The sequence below is a fragment of the Dipteris shenzhenensis genome, chromosome 29, assembly GCF_047967505.1.
Source record: "Dipteris shenzhenensis isolate YYH24624 ecotype China chromosome 29, Dip_SZ_1.0, whole genome shotgun sequence".
In the NCBI taxonomy this organism is placed as follows: domain Eukaryota; kingdom Viridiplantae; phylum Streptophyta; class Polypodiopsida; order Gleicheniales; family Dipteridaceae; genus Dipteris; species Dipteris shenzhenensis.
Genome location: NC_141624.1, coordinates 39,466,165 through 39,479,132, shown reverse-complemented (window position 1 = coordinate 39,479,132; position 12,968 = coordinate 39,466,165). Strand labels below are relative to the sequence as shown.

The window sequence follows — 12,968 nt, the reverse complement described above, 5'->3', positions numbered from 1 at the left end:
AGGCACATTTGCCATTACTTTGTAGACCTTCTTTTCAAAATTTTAATGTACACCTCCGCATTTGTAACATTTAATTGTGATTTCAATGGAAATTTTTTTTATGTGGGGCAGGATGGGACTGAAACAAACCCCATCCTGCCCCATAATTTTTTAAAAAGCTTTTGTAAAAACGTTGGTATATACCGACGCCTGTACCGACTCTGCAATGTCAGTATATATTGACGACTATGATACCGATGCCCATACTGACACTGTCGAGCATGTTTTACCGATGGTGACACCAACTCCCAACCGACGGTTTCTTTGCGATGTCCACACCGATGGATTTTTTGACACCTTCCACTTGTTAAATTTTTTTTTCTTCATAATTAGCATCGGTATCGGTGTCAAAAAGTGGCCCGTGTCTTGTAGTGTTCCACTATGGCCTAAATTTGGGCCTTTAGAGGATGTCCAAAGGCCAAATTTCATGTTGTAATGGAAAAATGTATTTTCTTACATGAAATCATTGCCGTGATCAACTATTGATTCGTTACAGAGTTGTATATTCACAAATAAGGGATTTAAAAAATAGGGCTTGAATGCACATCATAAATAGGTTTACATATAGTGACCTTCCTAAGATAGAGGCGCACTCTATACAATATTTAGAAGAGGTGTTCCATCAACATTATTGTTAATTTAATTAAATTACTTGAGGGCCATGCACTTTATTTGTATGTAGGATAGTCTCCTCCCCATCACACTTGCACAAAGATACAATGAAGGCCCCCTTCTGTAGTAGATAACCCTCATACTAAAAGGCACTCTTCAAAGAGGCGACATCATCTTAACCCCTAAACCAAACATATTTACACAACGGAATGCTAGGATGTTCATCTAAACTTAGAAGCCTACACCTAGCAATGAAATCACCTCCATTAGTTGATCTATAGATCAATGTTAGCGACACAAGCCTATCCATAGATTGATTTCAACTAGATGTATCTCTATGCCATCATCGTCTTGATGATCTCCTTGGTTAGCTCTAGTATATCCCTTAGGTTGTTTCACATTCCCAATCAATTTCATGATGATATATCTTGCGATTGAACTCCTGACCCAAGATATAATAATGGATATGTATCTTGAAAAATAGGGAGTTAAGCTTCTTGAGTTTGATGCAAGGAAACTCCATGAAGTGTTGGAGACCATTAGAACTTTGTCTTAGAAAAGAAGACTACAAAGGTCTACCTAGATTGAGGCAAGGTCTGTAAACAAGAGTGATGTGGGACTTGATTTATTGATGGATTTAAAGAGAAGATAAAGGTATCCTTTTTTACATAATATTCTCTTTGTAGGTTAATTGGGAGCTCATTGAGAGACAAAAGTCAATCACACTTCTTGAAGATGTCCATTATTGGCACAAGATCAATAGGTGTAGAGCTCATTAAGAAGATCAATCTAGCCCCCCCCCCCCCCCCCCACACACACACACACACACAAATTGTGTCTTATTATTGTGTACTATGTACATCTCAAATCTATTTAAAATTTGTTGATCGTATTGTAAGAATAGCCCAATTATACCTGATTTTCAAAGGATCTTAAAATTTTACTCCTTTTTTTGGGGAGAAAAGAGAATAATTTGAATTTGAGAAGGGCAGCTCAAAACTCAATTCTGTTCTAGGGAGGATAGACCTTCACATAATAATTTCAATATGCGATACTTGTCCAGTACCATTAACATTTAAATATAATGCAAAATATTTAGCTACCTATGTAGTGTTAAATACTAAAGGATAGCTTAAAGTTTTAGGATTATTAGTTTTTTAAATGTTTGTGAATGTTTTTAAAGTGCTCTAGAATATCTTACAAACTTTGAAAGAAAAATTCTAGCAAAAGATAGAATTTGCCAATGCTCTGAAAATTCAGAAATAAGTGCTGAAATTTGCCAATGCTCTGAAAATTCAGAAATAAGTGCCAATGCTCTGAAAATTCAGAAATAAGTGCTGAAATTTTTTGCTAGTATGTTACATTACTCTTTTACTTCAATAAAAACATGCTTGTTACTCCCCTAATCCCCCCAAACGCATTATAAAAATTTAAAATGAACTCATTACAATCACATTGCAAAAAATGTACACATAGCGAAGAGCTTACAATGTGATGATATTGTAGATTGATTGATGAAGGCAAGCATATGTTCTTTGCCATGTAAACTTGTTGCACCCTTACAAGCTATCCTTTCCTACTTCAAGATATATAGCCCTTGCATGAGGCTTCCACTCATGGGAACATCCCCTCTCTTCCTCTTGGGTAGCTTATATGGACCCTTTGTAGATCCTTTCTTGACTATCCAACTATCCAAGCTATAGGTTCATGGGATCCTCAAGGTGATTGAGACATCTAACAAAATGTCAAATGCATCCAAGCGTTTGTGGTAAAATTCAAATCCTCATTATAGACATACAGATCCACATCCAAGGATTCCTCTTGAATGCTCTTGGATTGAATGCATAGCCTTTCAAACACTCTCCTTGCTTGGTGGCATATCTTGAGTAGCTCTTAGCTAGTTTAGTTGCCCATTTATCTGGCTTTTCTTCTTCACATTGAGCTTAGGGAGCCTTGATCCATTCCATTTGACTCTGGGATTAGGTTGGAAGGGTGGGATCGATCAATTGGTCAAGGCCAAGAAGAATGAAGCTTATGAAGCCAAATAAACACAAAATTGATTGATTCTATATAGATGAACAACTACAAGTAAATCTAGGTGTGATGCCTGACCTGGGGATGCTTGCTTTGTTATCCTCTGCTCCTCATCCTTGCTTCCACCCTCACCATCCTTTAGTCCCCCCTTTTGCTCAACCCTGATCAGGATCTCTCCCCTTTTCCTCACCTTCCTCTCTCCCAACCTTAAAGTTTCCCTCACTTTTCCTTGGTCCTCTTGCTAGCCTTGATAAGGAGCTCTCCACATGGGTCAAGAAAGTAAGGAAAGCAAACAGTATAAAGACGATTGTGGAATAGATTTCACCAACAATTAGAGGAGCCCAGCATTGGAGATTGAAATGTCTAAGACAAGCTATATTTCCTAGGTGGAATTTGTAAGAAAGTAGAGCCTTAGTTATCAAGAGGTAGTACCATAGCAAAAAGCATCACAAAAAATCAATCTGGAAAAACCCCCAAACATACGGCTGAAATAAGGAAAACTAGGACTAGGCTGCCTATGGTAAAGAAATCAAATGAAAAAAAAGGTTTGTATGACAAGATGCACAATTGGGTTCTAGTGGATAGCTTAGAGTAGGGATGATCAACGAATTCTGCATTTCCTAGCAAAATGAAAGTACTAAAAAATTTCAAAAAATGGTGATTTTTTGTAGTATTTTTGAAACATCATGAATCCACAACATGAGCATAAGAAAGCACTCGTGAGGTTTGCATTTCCTAGTTTGCAAAACGGTTGATTTTGTGTGTATATTTTGCAAAAGTAAAAGTAATAAAAGAGTTCAAAAAATGGTGATTTTTTGTAATATTTTTTAAATTTCTTTGCATAAAATGAGCACTTTTGCAAATCAATGCAAATTCAACAAGATTTTGAGGGAATCTTTGAAAGATTCCAAAACATTACCATTTTATAAATGTTGATCTTCATTTTAAAAGAGATTCCTAATTGTTTACATTGTTCGTGAAGGTATCCCATTTGGTTTGAAAGAGTCAATTATGTTGCCGCATGTGAAAACTAACCTTGGAGACCTTAGTTGGATTCTACTTAGTAAGGACCCTCTTGTGAACAGGTGCTTGCTGGAAATTTGTGTGTTGATGTCCTAGGTCAGTCGCGTCCCCTAGCTTTCACAGCATTGACCAAGGGCGAGGAGCCCAATGTAATGACCAAGTTTTGTAAAGGTCTTTCCGAGGCTGACCACCCCCTTTTTGAATACATTCGGCATACATATATTAAAAAAAACCATTTACATTGTTGTGTCGATTGGAGATATCTGTATCTTTTTTGATTGAGCTAGTAGATTTACATTTGGATTAATTTGATGTTGGAAGTCTTGGGTTTGAGGTTTGATATATTGTTTATGGCCTTATATTTGTTTGAGATGTTAACTCTTACTTGATAAGCAAGCTCACTTCTTTTTCTTTCTTTATTGATAAGCAAGAAAAATGCTCTTTCCTATTCAATTATGCTAGTCATGGCTTTTATACTTGGTCTATTCATAAACATCGCCCTCCACTTTGGTTAGATTAGCCATGGTAGTTGTTGATGCAATTACAAACCATTCATGTTTGCCATCAATTTTAGTTTAGAAAGCAAACTTTTCAACGCAGCTTTTCAAGGACCTACAAAGAATTGCATGCAACAAAAGCACATTGATCATGGGTGGAGATAAAAAGGCTTGACAATAGGACATCAAATAAACCAAAAGTTCAAGTGGCTTACTGCTTATATAGATCTTGATTCAAATAGAATTATATGGACACGATCATCACATTTATTACAAATTTGAATAACAACGACATTTATTGCAAATTTGAAGTCTAATTCAACATCAACTTCTTATATTATCTTATATTACTTATTTTGGGATTTGAGGTGTTGATCAAGGGTTGTGACCCATGTCATACAGATAGCTCCTCTCCTCTCCTATCCTCTCCTTGCTATTCCCTTTCACCTGACAATAACCGCCCTGCCTTCTCACAAAAATGGGACCCAAACCTGTCATAGACGGGTCTGAATACTCGTTTACCATAAATTTGAAGATATTTGTATGAGGAACTTTCAAATGTCCCAATCATTTAAACATACTCATAAGAATTTGATTGAACATTTATCACTAAGTTAACGAATGATTGAACTTTTGAACATTGTCACATCTTGTATTCAAAAATGTATTGTGAGCCTCAAGTTATCTTACTTGTCCAACTTTTTCTAGATTGTTAATAGCTAGGCGCAATAGCCACACATCCCCATTAATAAAACATAAAATAGTGAAATCAGTTTAAGCATACCTTTCCGACGTACACCAATAGATTTCAATCGCTTGCCCTAAAAATCAAGGCAATATTACAAACTTAGACATTATTAAACTTTGTGATTTTTTTCAAAAATGAGGTGGCATTTTTAAAGCTTGCCCAATTCAAGTGAGTAGGCATCTTGAAGTAAATTTAGTCTTTCCCTCGCATATTATAATTGTAATACATAACTATCAAACTTTAAAGAAAGCTTGCCCAATATAGATGAGGAGGAATTTCTAAGTAAAATCAATCTTTCCCTTGAATATTATAATTCTAATGTATAGATAGCTTTGTGTGGGGAGCTCTCTCTCTCTCTCTCTCTCTCTCTCTCTTAAGCACATAGGTTCATTGTGTTTGACACTCACTCTCTCCATTACCTTTGCCCCCCCACTTTCCCTCCCTCTCTCTCTCACTTACTCTCTCTCTCTCTCTCTCTCTCTCTCTCTCACTCCCACATACTTGCAAGTGAAGCACATAGGTTCATTGTGTTTAACACTCACTCTCTTTCTCTCCATTACCTTTGCCCCCCACTTGCCCTCCTCTCTCTCTCTCACTCCCACATACTTACAAATACTCTCTCAAACTCAAAAACACACACACTCACTCATAAAAACACACGCACACACACACACACGTGAAGGGGGGAGGTGAGAAAAGAGACACGAATGAAGAAAAGGCATCAAGAAGATGACTTGCGTTGGATTTATTTGTAGGAGCGGGCATAAAAAAGAAGAGGAAAGGGGGAACCCATTACCAACAAGAGAGCAGTAGTATAAGAGGAGGAGGGAGATGAGGGAAGGGTCAAAAATGGGGGCGTTTACGGAAGGCGAAGGTCAAGTAGATGGAGGCGCAGTCCCACTCGTCGGGGGAGATGGAGGCGGCGCCGCCACCAAGTTGGCGGAGGAGGGCCGCTAAATCGGCGCCATGTTTCTGCATGTGGTGTTCATGCACGAATTCATGGAAGTTCTTCTTGTTCACCAGCTCCAGTCCATACTCTCTCGCCATCTCCACCAGCTCCTCGAATGGCACCAGCCACTCCGGACAGTGATCCACAGCATCCTCCAAATGAAACTCATACTGTATCCCAAACACTTCAGCCACTGATCCTCGACTCTTCCTCCTCGTCGCCATCGCTATCGCCTTCACGTAATCCCCCCTCTCGAACTTCACCTTGTACACCTTGTTCCCGAACTCCATCGCCCTCCCCTCCCTTAACTTCCTCTCTATCACCTCCGCATCCGGCATCGTCCCTATGAAATACCCCCCCTCCTTCAACACCCCCGCCACATTCTTCAACGCCGCCCTCGCCCTCCCCTCGCTCGACCACGCATAGTGCAGCGCAAACTGGCAGCTGCACACGTCGAACGGCACCTCCCCCTTCAACGCCTCCACCAGCGCCCCTCCGTAGCAGTCCGCGCAGATGAGGCGAGCTGGGAAGTTGCATGCCTTCCTCGCCTTCGCCCGTGGGCCGCCCGTACCCGTCGTCAGGACCGTCTCGTTGTATCGCCTCCTCGCATGCTCCAGCGACCCCTCCACAATGTCGACCCCCACGTAGCGCCCGATCTCCGCCTTCTCCCATTTCACCAGGTCGCCGCCCTTGCCGCACGCCAGATCCAGCACGGAGTCTCCCCTCCGCGTGTGCAGCTGGATAAGCACGCTGGTGATCCAGTTGTGCAGTTTCTTCAAATGCATTATGGGGCTGGGCTCCCGCTCCTCCACGACGCGGTTGCAGCGGGCGCGGTAATGCTGGGCGATGAGGAGGAGCTTCATTTCATCGAGGGAGGGAATCTGGGGCAGCGGGTGGGAGACGGGGGGAAGCCCACAAGCCGGGGCGAGCTGGAGGCGAGCGGGATCACGAAGGGGGGAGTTTTGAATCATCATTTTGAGCCTTGTGGTGGGCAACTAGATGGAGGCGAGAGGAGGCGAGCCGGGGAAAGTCGAAGAAACAAGGAAGCTACGATGCGAGGGAGTTCGAAGAATAAGCGATCGTAGAGCAAGAAGGCGAGGGGAAGCAAGCTGGGGGAAATGCTGCAAGCGGATTCAGGGGAGAGCGGGCAAGCGATGCGTGCACGGAATGCTGATACAAATGTTGAGTGAGGGGAAGAAGGAGGGGAGGAGTTGAGTGATGAGCAAGGGAGCAAGGGAGCAAGTTATGTGCAGGAAATGCATGCAGAAACAAGGGAAGGGGGGGGCGCAAGAAGGGGAGGATCAGGAGGTGATGGAAACTAAAAGCAAGAAGGAAGGAAGGCAGGCAACAAGCCGTATATGCAGGAAATACTGAGGATGATAGAGAAGAAAAGAAAGAAAGGAGAGCAAGAAGTATAGAGAGGTTGGGGAGCCGAGGGACGCTTATAACCTCAGCATGAGTCAGAGTAGCACCCACTATATATAATCCCAAGCATGTAAAAGAGGCCATGATCATACCCTTTGGACCACACCCCCCATCATACTTTGCTCTCATTTCATTCTGTTACCCCTCCCCACCCCCCCCCTTTGCTCTCTTCCTTTCACCCCTTTTGTCCCTTGGTTCCTCTCCTTCCCTCTCTCTCTCTCTCTCTCTCTCTCTCTCCTTCCCCCTCTCTCTCTCTTCTTCCCTCTCTCCTTCTTAATATCTTTCATCTCTTCAACATCCCTTTCCTATCCAAACACACCATTCCCCTTCCTCCCTCCTTTTCCTTGGGCGACGCACCTTGCACCATACATTCCCCCCTCGGTGCGAGAGCCACTTTTTGCCTGTCTGCAATTGGGCACATTGCAACAGCATGCTTTTGCAAGCACGATGCTCTGCACGGAATTTATTATGCTAACTGTTGAACCCAAACACACGAAAGAACAGCCCAAATCCCTCGTCTTCCAGCCTGCTCGCCTCTCTCTTTGGACCCTTTTTCTAGAATGAAAATATGGGGGAGTATTTGTGTTAACTATATATGGTGGGCTTCTAAGTGTTTAATGTCCTTTTCCAAGTCAATTTACCCCTTACATCATCTTGTTTTAAATCCATGTATCATTGAAAGTCATTATCTTGGGAATCTAGAAAAAAACAAACCAAACTTTAGAGGACACTTGGGAAAATGTACTTCTTGAGTGGAAGGAGAGGTCTAGAATAGAAACCTTGCAATTTTTAACATATAAACGTTAATTTTATCATGAAGAAGAACATTATCATTATTCCATGAGGTGGAATGATATTAGAATGGACTATCTACTTGTGCATGGGATTGTCAATGGTCAAACTATGGAGAGTGTGCCTTATAATTATGTATCTCATAGTAATTTAATTCCTCATTTGCCACATTTCCAACAAGTTTGAAAAGGTATAGTGGGAAAAATAGTGGTAAGGCCCATGCATTTCTAATAAAATTTACAGTAATTATTATCCTTTGCATGGACCCTTGATAAAATTTACAAAAATCATAAACTTTACATGCACCCTTAATAAAAGTTATGGTAATCATTAGCATTTGAATCTCCCATCAATTTATTGTTCTATTATAAGGATGTGAATTATGGAACTTTCTTTAGTCCATGCATGAGCATGGTTCATTTTCCCTATATTAAGATTTACTTTACACCTTACATTCCATAATAACTAATGCGCTATAAAAGTGGAAAGTATGCCATCTACCATCACATCACTCATCCACTTTATCCTTCGTTATCTCTTCAAATGTTGTAGTCTATTTGCTTTATATTTTTCATCCCTTCACTCATTGTTTGCACATTCTCTTTATCTTTCCATCTTGTATAAAGGCTCATCATAAAGCACCTTTTGCTTGCAATTTGGGATAGAGTTGATAGGATAGCTACTAGAAGCCTATTCTGGCTTACTTTTTTGGCTAACACATTTTGATATGATGTCCAATGACCGTCTATGCTATATAGATACTCTAATTTAACTTTTGAGATGCAGCAAAACAATGACGCTTTTGAAAAGACAAGGAGAGCAAGTATGCAAGTCCTTTTACTTGATATGTGGAGTAAGATGAAAATCACTTGCAGTCATGACATTAGACATGCCATCTTAGAATAAAGATGGTTTCTTAAGATTTGTGAGACTAGTAATATAAAAAGTACATTTAATCATAAGTCTCATAATCTAGTCATTGTCACTTGCTTTATAGCCAAATGGGTTTAATTTTTAATGAAGATCCTCACATACTAGAGCTTTCAAAGGTAATCATATACTTCTAGTCCCCCCCCCCCCTTTCTCTCTCTCTCTCTCTCTCTCTCTCTCTCTCTCTCTCTCTCTCTCTCTCTCTTGCTCTCTCTCTCTCTGTCTCTGTCTCTGTCTCTGTCTCTGTCTCTCTCTCCCTCCCTCTCTCCCTCCCTCTCTCTCTCTCTCTCTCTCTCTCTCTCTTTGTATACATACATATACACACACACACACACACACACACACACACACACACACACACACACACACACACACACACACACACACACACACACACACACACACACACACACACACACGCACACACACACACACACACATACACACACACACACACATACGTATGCGTATGCGTATGTGCATGCATATACTTACATACATACATAAATACATATTTATATTTATTTATTTATGTCGATAAGATAGTTGCTTTTTTGCTAACATTCTTTTTGTTATGGACTTTCACATGTATTATGAGATTTATCGGGGTTTATCATCCTTGAATGTTAGTATGTGGATATTGTTAAAATGAATAAACCTATTCTTATGTTATCCTTACTTGGCAAACTAGATTTTTTAAAAAATCTTTAGGATTGGAAATGCAAGAACTATCTCATAGCATGATGCGGCTTAAAACTTTTGCAAACAAAACCACTCTCATTTCTAAAGGACTCATTCATAAACTGTAATATATTGAGATGTGATCATGATTCCTTGGTAACATACATATAATATGAAGTACAATACAAAATCCACTTATAAATCACTTGAAGTGACTTTAATATGTTCACTGAGTCCTTGGTAACATTCATATAATATGAATTTCAACACATATTCCACTTATATAATCACTAGAAGAGACTATCTCAACCTAGAATTGAATAAGCCATTATTCAATGCAAAAAGATATTCTGTTCCTCTATACAACAAATATTGCAAAACTGTATAGCTTATAAAATCATCTATCAGTAAATTTTGTAATCATCTTATTTGACCAAAATTGTATAGTTCTATTTCTATATGATTTTGTTGACAATATGTCTTTTTGGCTCGTAGGACTCCCAAGGAATCAAATTACTATATCTATAATATTCTCATTCTCTCTACCCTTCTTGTATTGGCTTGTATTGCATTATCACCATGAAGGTACCTTTCATCATGTTCTTTCATGCTTTCATAAAGTAGGCTATATTGAGGCTATATTTGTAGCATCATTTTAAAGAAAATAGGTGTTATTTATTACAAATTGATAGCTTATATGCATAGTGGATTGCAACTTGTTAACATCTATATCAAAAAAGCTAAAGTGGTCATCAAATTTTCAATAAGATGCAACCATCAATTGTGTGTATCCTCCAAATTTTTCTTGTTGGTTTTGCATAGATGTTTTGCCCATATATATTGTAGTTTAAAATCTTGTATTGTGTTTGAAAATCTATACCATCCCGTCAATTCTCTAGGAAACTTGTGCTTTGACTTATGGCATTGTCTATAATATTTCTTGGAATTGGTTTAGTACCATCATTAATTAGTTTTGAACTAGATGAGGTTTATGATTATATTCCAAGGAGAACTACACATTATTTTTATATTTTTATATGTTAGATAATCATAAGGGAAGGGAAAATTATGTTTAATAAAGTAAGATTTTGATCTTTTAAAGACACCTCAATGCAAATTTTTACTATTGATATTAACTTTTCTACAAGTTGCCATCTCTGAAAGGAAATATCAAAAACCACATATGGTACTTAAGGAATTTTTTTCTATGAAAATAAGAGAGCGAGGAACTTCACATGGATGACAAGTTGTCTTGTTAAATTTTCAAGCAATAACTTGTCTCGGAAAAACTAAGATAGAAAATAAGATGCTTTTATAGTAAATAACCATATAGTGCATAGATAAATCAAAGTGCAAGTGGAATGGATTGAAGAATAACCATAGACATAGAAAGATATTGTAATAAAATGTATGAAAAAATGTGAAGTAAAAAAAGGAGAGTCCTAAAGTGATAGACAAAAAGTAATTCACAGATATGCAAATTAAAGGTTGAAGGGTATTTGATGTGAAAATGCAAAAGGTTAGCATGTATATGCTTTATCATCCATGAAAAATGTGAATATAGTAGACTACCTGTTGAGATATGGTGCCATTGCACATGAATTAGAGGCAAAGGTATGTGATAAGGAATGTATTAAAGTATCCATCCTAAGATGTGGACTATAAGATGACATTGAAGATATTGTGGATTGAGGACATCCACAAGGAGAGATGTGGATCAGAGGATCTCACAGATGTTGACTATTCAAAGGGCACTCTCTAAAAAAGAGGCCTAACATGTATTGTTGAGAACACACATTGAAAAGAGATATACATTTTCTATCTCCCTCTCATGTCTTATGTAGTGTGCTTTGAGCCTCCTTAGATCTTCTGTTGATCTTGTGTGCACTAGGCTTAGTGGACGATCACATGTTGTAGCTTTTACATGGTATTAGAGCATAGGTTGTCCACAATGCCTAGGTATCATTAAGAGAGTGATTGTGAGAGAGAGATTTATTATTTGATTTTTTTAAAAAAAGTCTTCCATTTCTTTGGTGAAATAGAGAGAGAATAGGGAGAGTTGTGTATTGAATGTGTTGAAAGCTCTAGCTTGCTAGAGGTTTGATGTTGGTCATTCTATGCACTAAAGGAACTCGGGGTCCATGGGAAGGATAGACTTGCAATGTTTTGCTGAGCTTAGATCGCTTAGCTCCGACGATCTACAACACTGGCATGTCTTCTGAATTCGATCTGTTTGAGATTGTGTTGGACGCGAAAAGCCCCCACTAGTCCTTTGAGATTTGCCAACAAGAGATTGCGCAACGAATTCTGTCCCTTCTACTCATAGGTCCTGGTCTCCCTGACCTCCATCGTCTCGTTGGTTTCAGATTCTATCGTGGTTCTAGTGTTGCTCCCATCTCCTAGCCAAAATTGGAGCCATGTGCCTACTTCAATAGAAACCGATCGATGGACTGCTACTCCTGTCTCTTGCGACGCTCAGCAATGGCAAGAGCCTCCAAGCCAACACAATAGCATGCCGCGCCTCTGCTTCAACAAAGGATGAGAAGAACTCCAACGACTAAGTAAGTCGGCCATCTACCAATGCCATCTGCTGCTCAGAGCACCACACTGCTCTCATACAAGTATTGTTGTCAATACAGTGGGACAACGAACCTTAAGTCAGTCCTACTTGCGCAAATTGGGCGATCCCTGTCATGTGAGATCCAGAAGGAAGCTTTCTTACTCTTTATTCAAGACTCAAGCCTATGCAGATGCGTAGGATCGAGCGTACAGTTCCCCAAATTGCTATGTAGACCTCTCTACGAGCATTAGGACTATGAGGCCGTGAGAGGGATCTTCAAGCGCACGAGCAACCTACAAGCAGTAAGTAGCACACGGTGCATCAACGAACCGGCTCGACGCCTAAGAAACTCTACAAATTTTTCGAATGGTTTCCACAAGACAAGTTAAGCTAAGGTTTGGTTAGGTTCAGCCTGTGGTTTAGTTACGCCTATGGTTAGATTGTGTCCACATGGCAAATAGGACCTAACCTTGCTCTGGTCAACTCAACCCACCATGGTTATGTAAGGGTTAGTTAAAAGTGCCACATCACCAAGTGCCACCTAATCTCACAGCTTCTTGCTAAGCACAATTTGTAAGCTCCATATGAACAGCCTATGCCACATCATCAATGCCCCACTTCTTCACAAAAACTTCGATAAGCCATAACTTCCAATCCAGGAAGAATTTGGACACGCTC

General features: G+C 39.7%; 1 pseudogene; it reads right to left on the bottom strand.

Annotated features, from left to right (window-relative positions):
- Window positions 1-5,661: 5,661 nt before the first annotated feature.
- On the bottom strand, window positions 5,662-7,332 carry LOC147882822 (mRNA cap guanine-N(7) methyltransferase 1 pseudogene; annotated as a pseudogene).
- Between the last annotated feature and the right edge of the window lie 5,636 nt (window positions 7,333-12,968).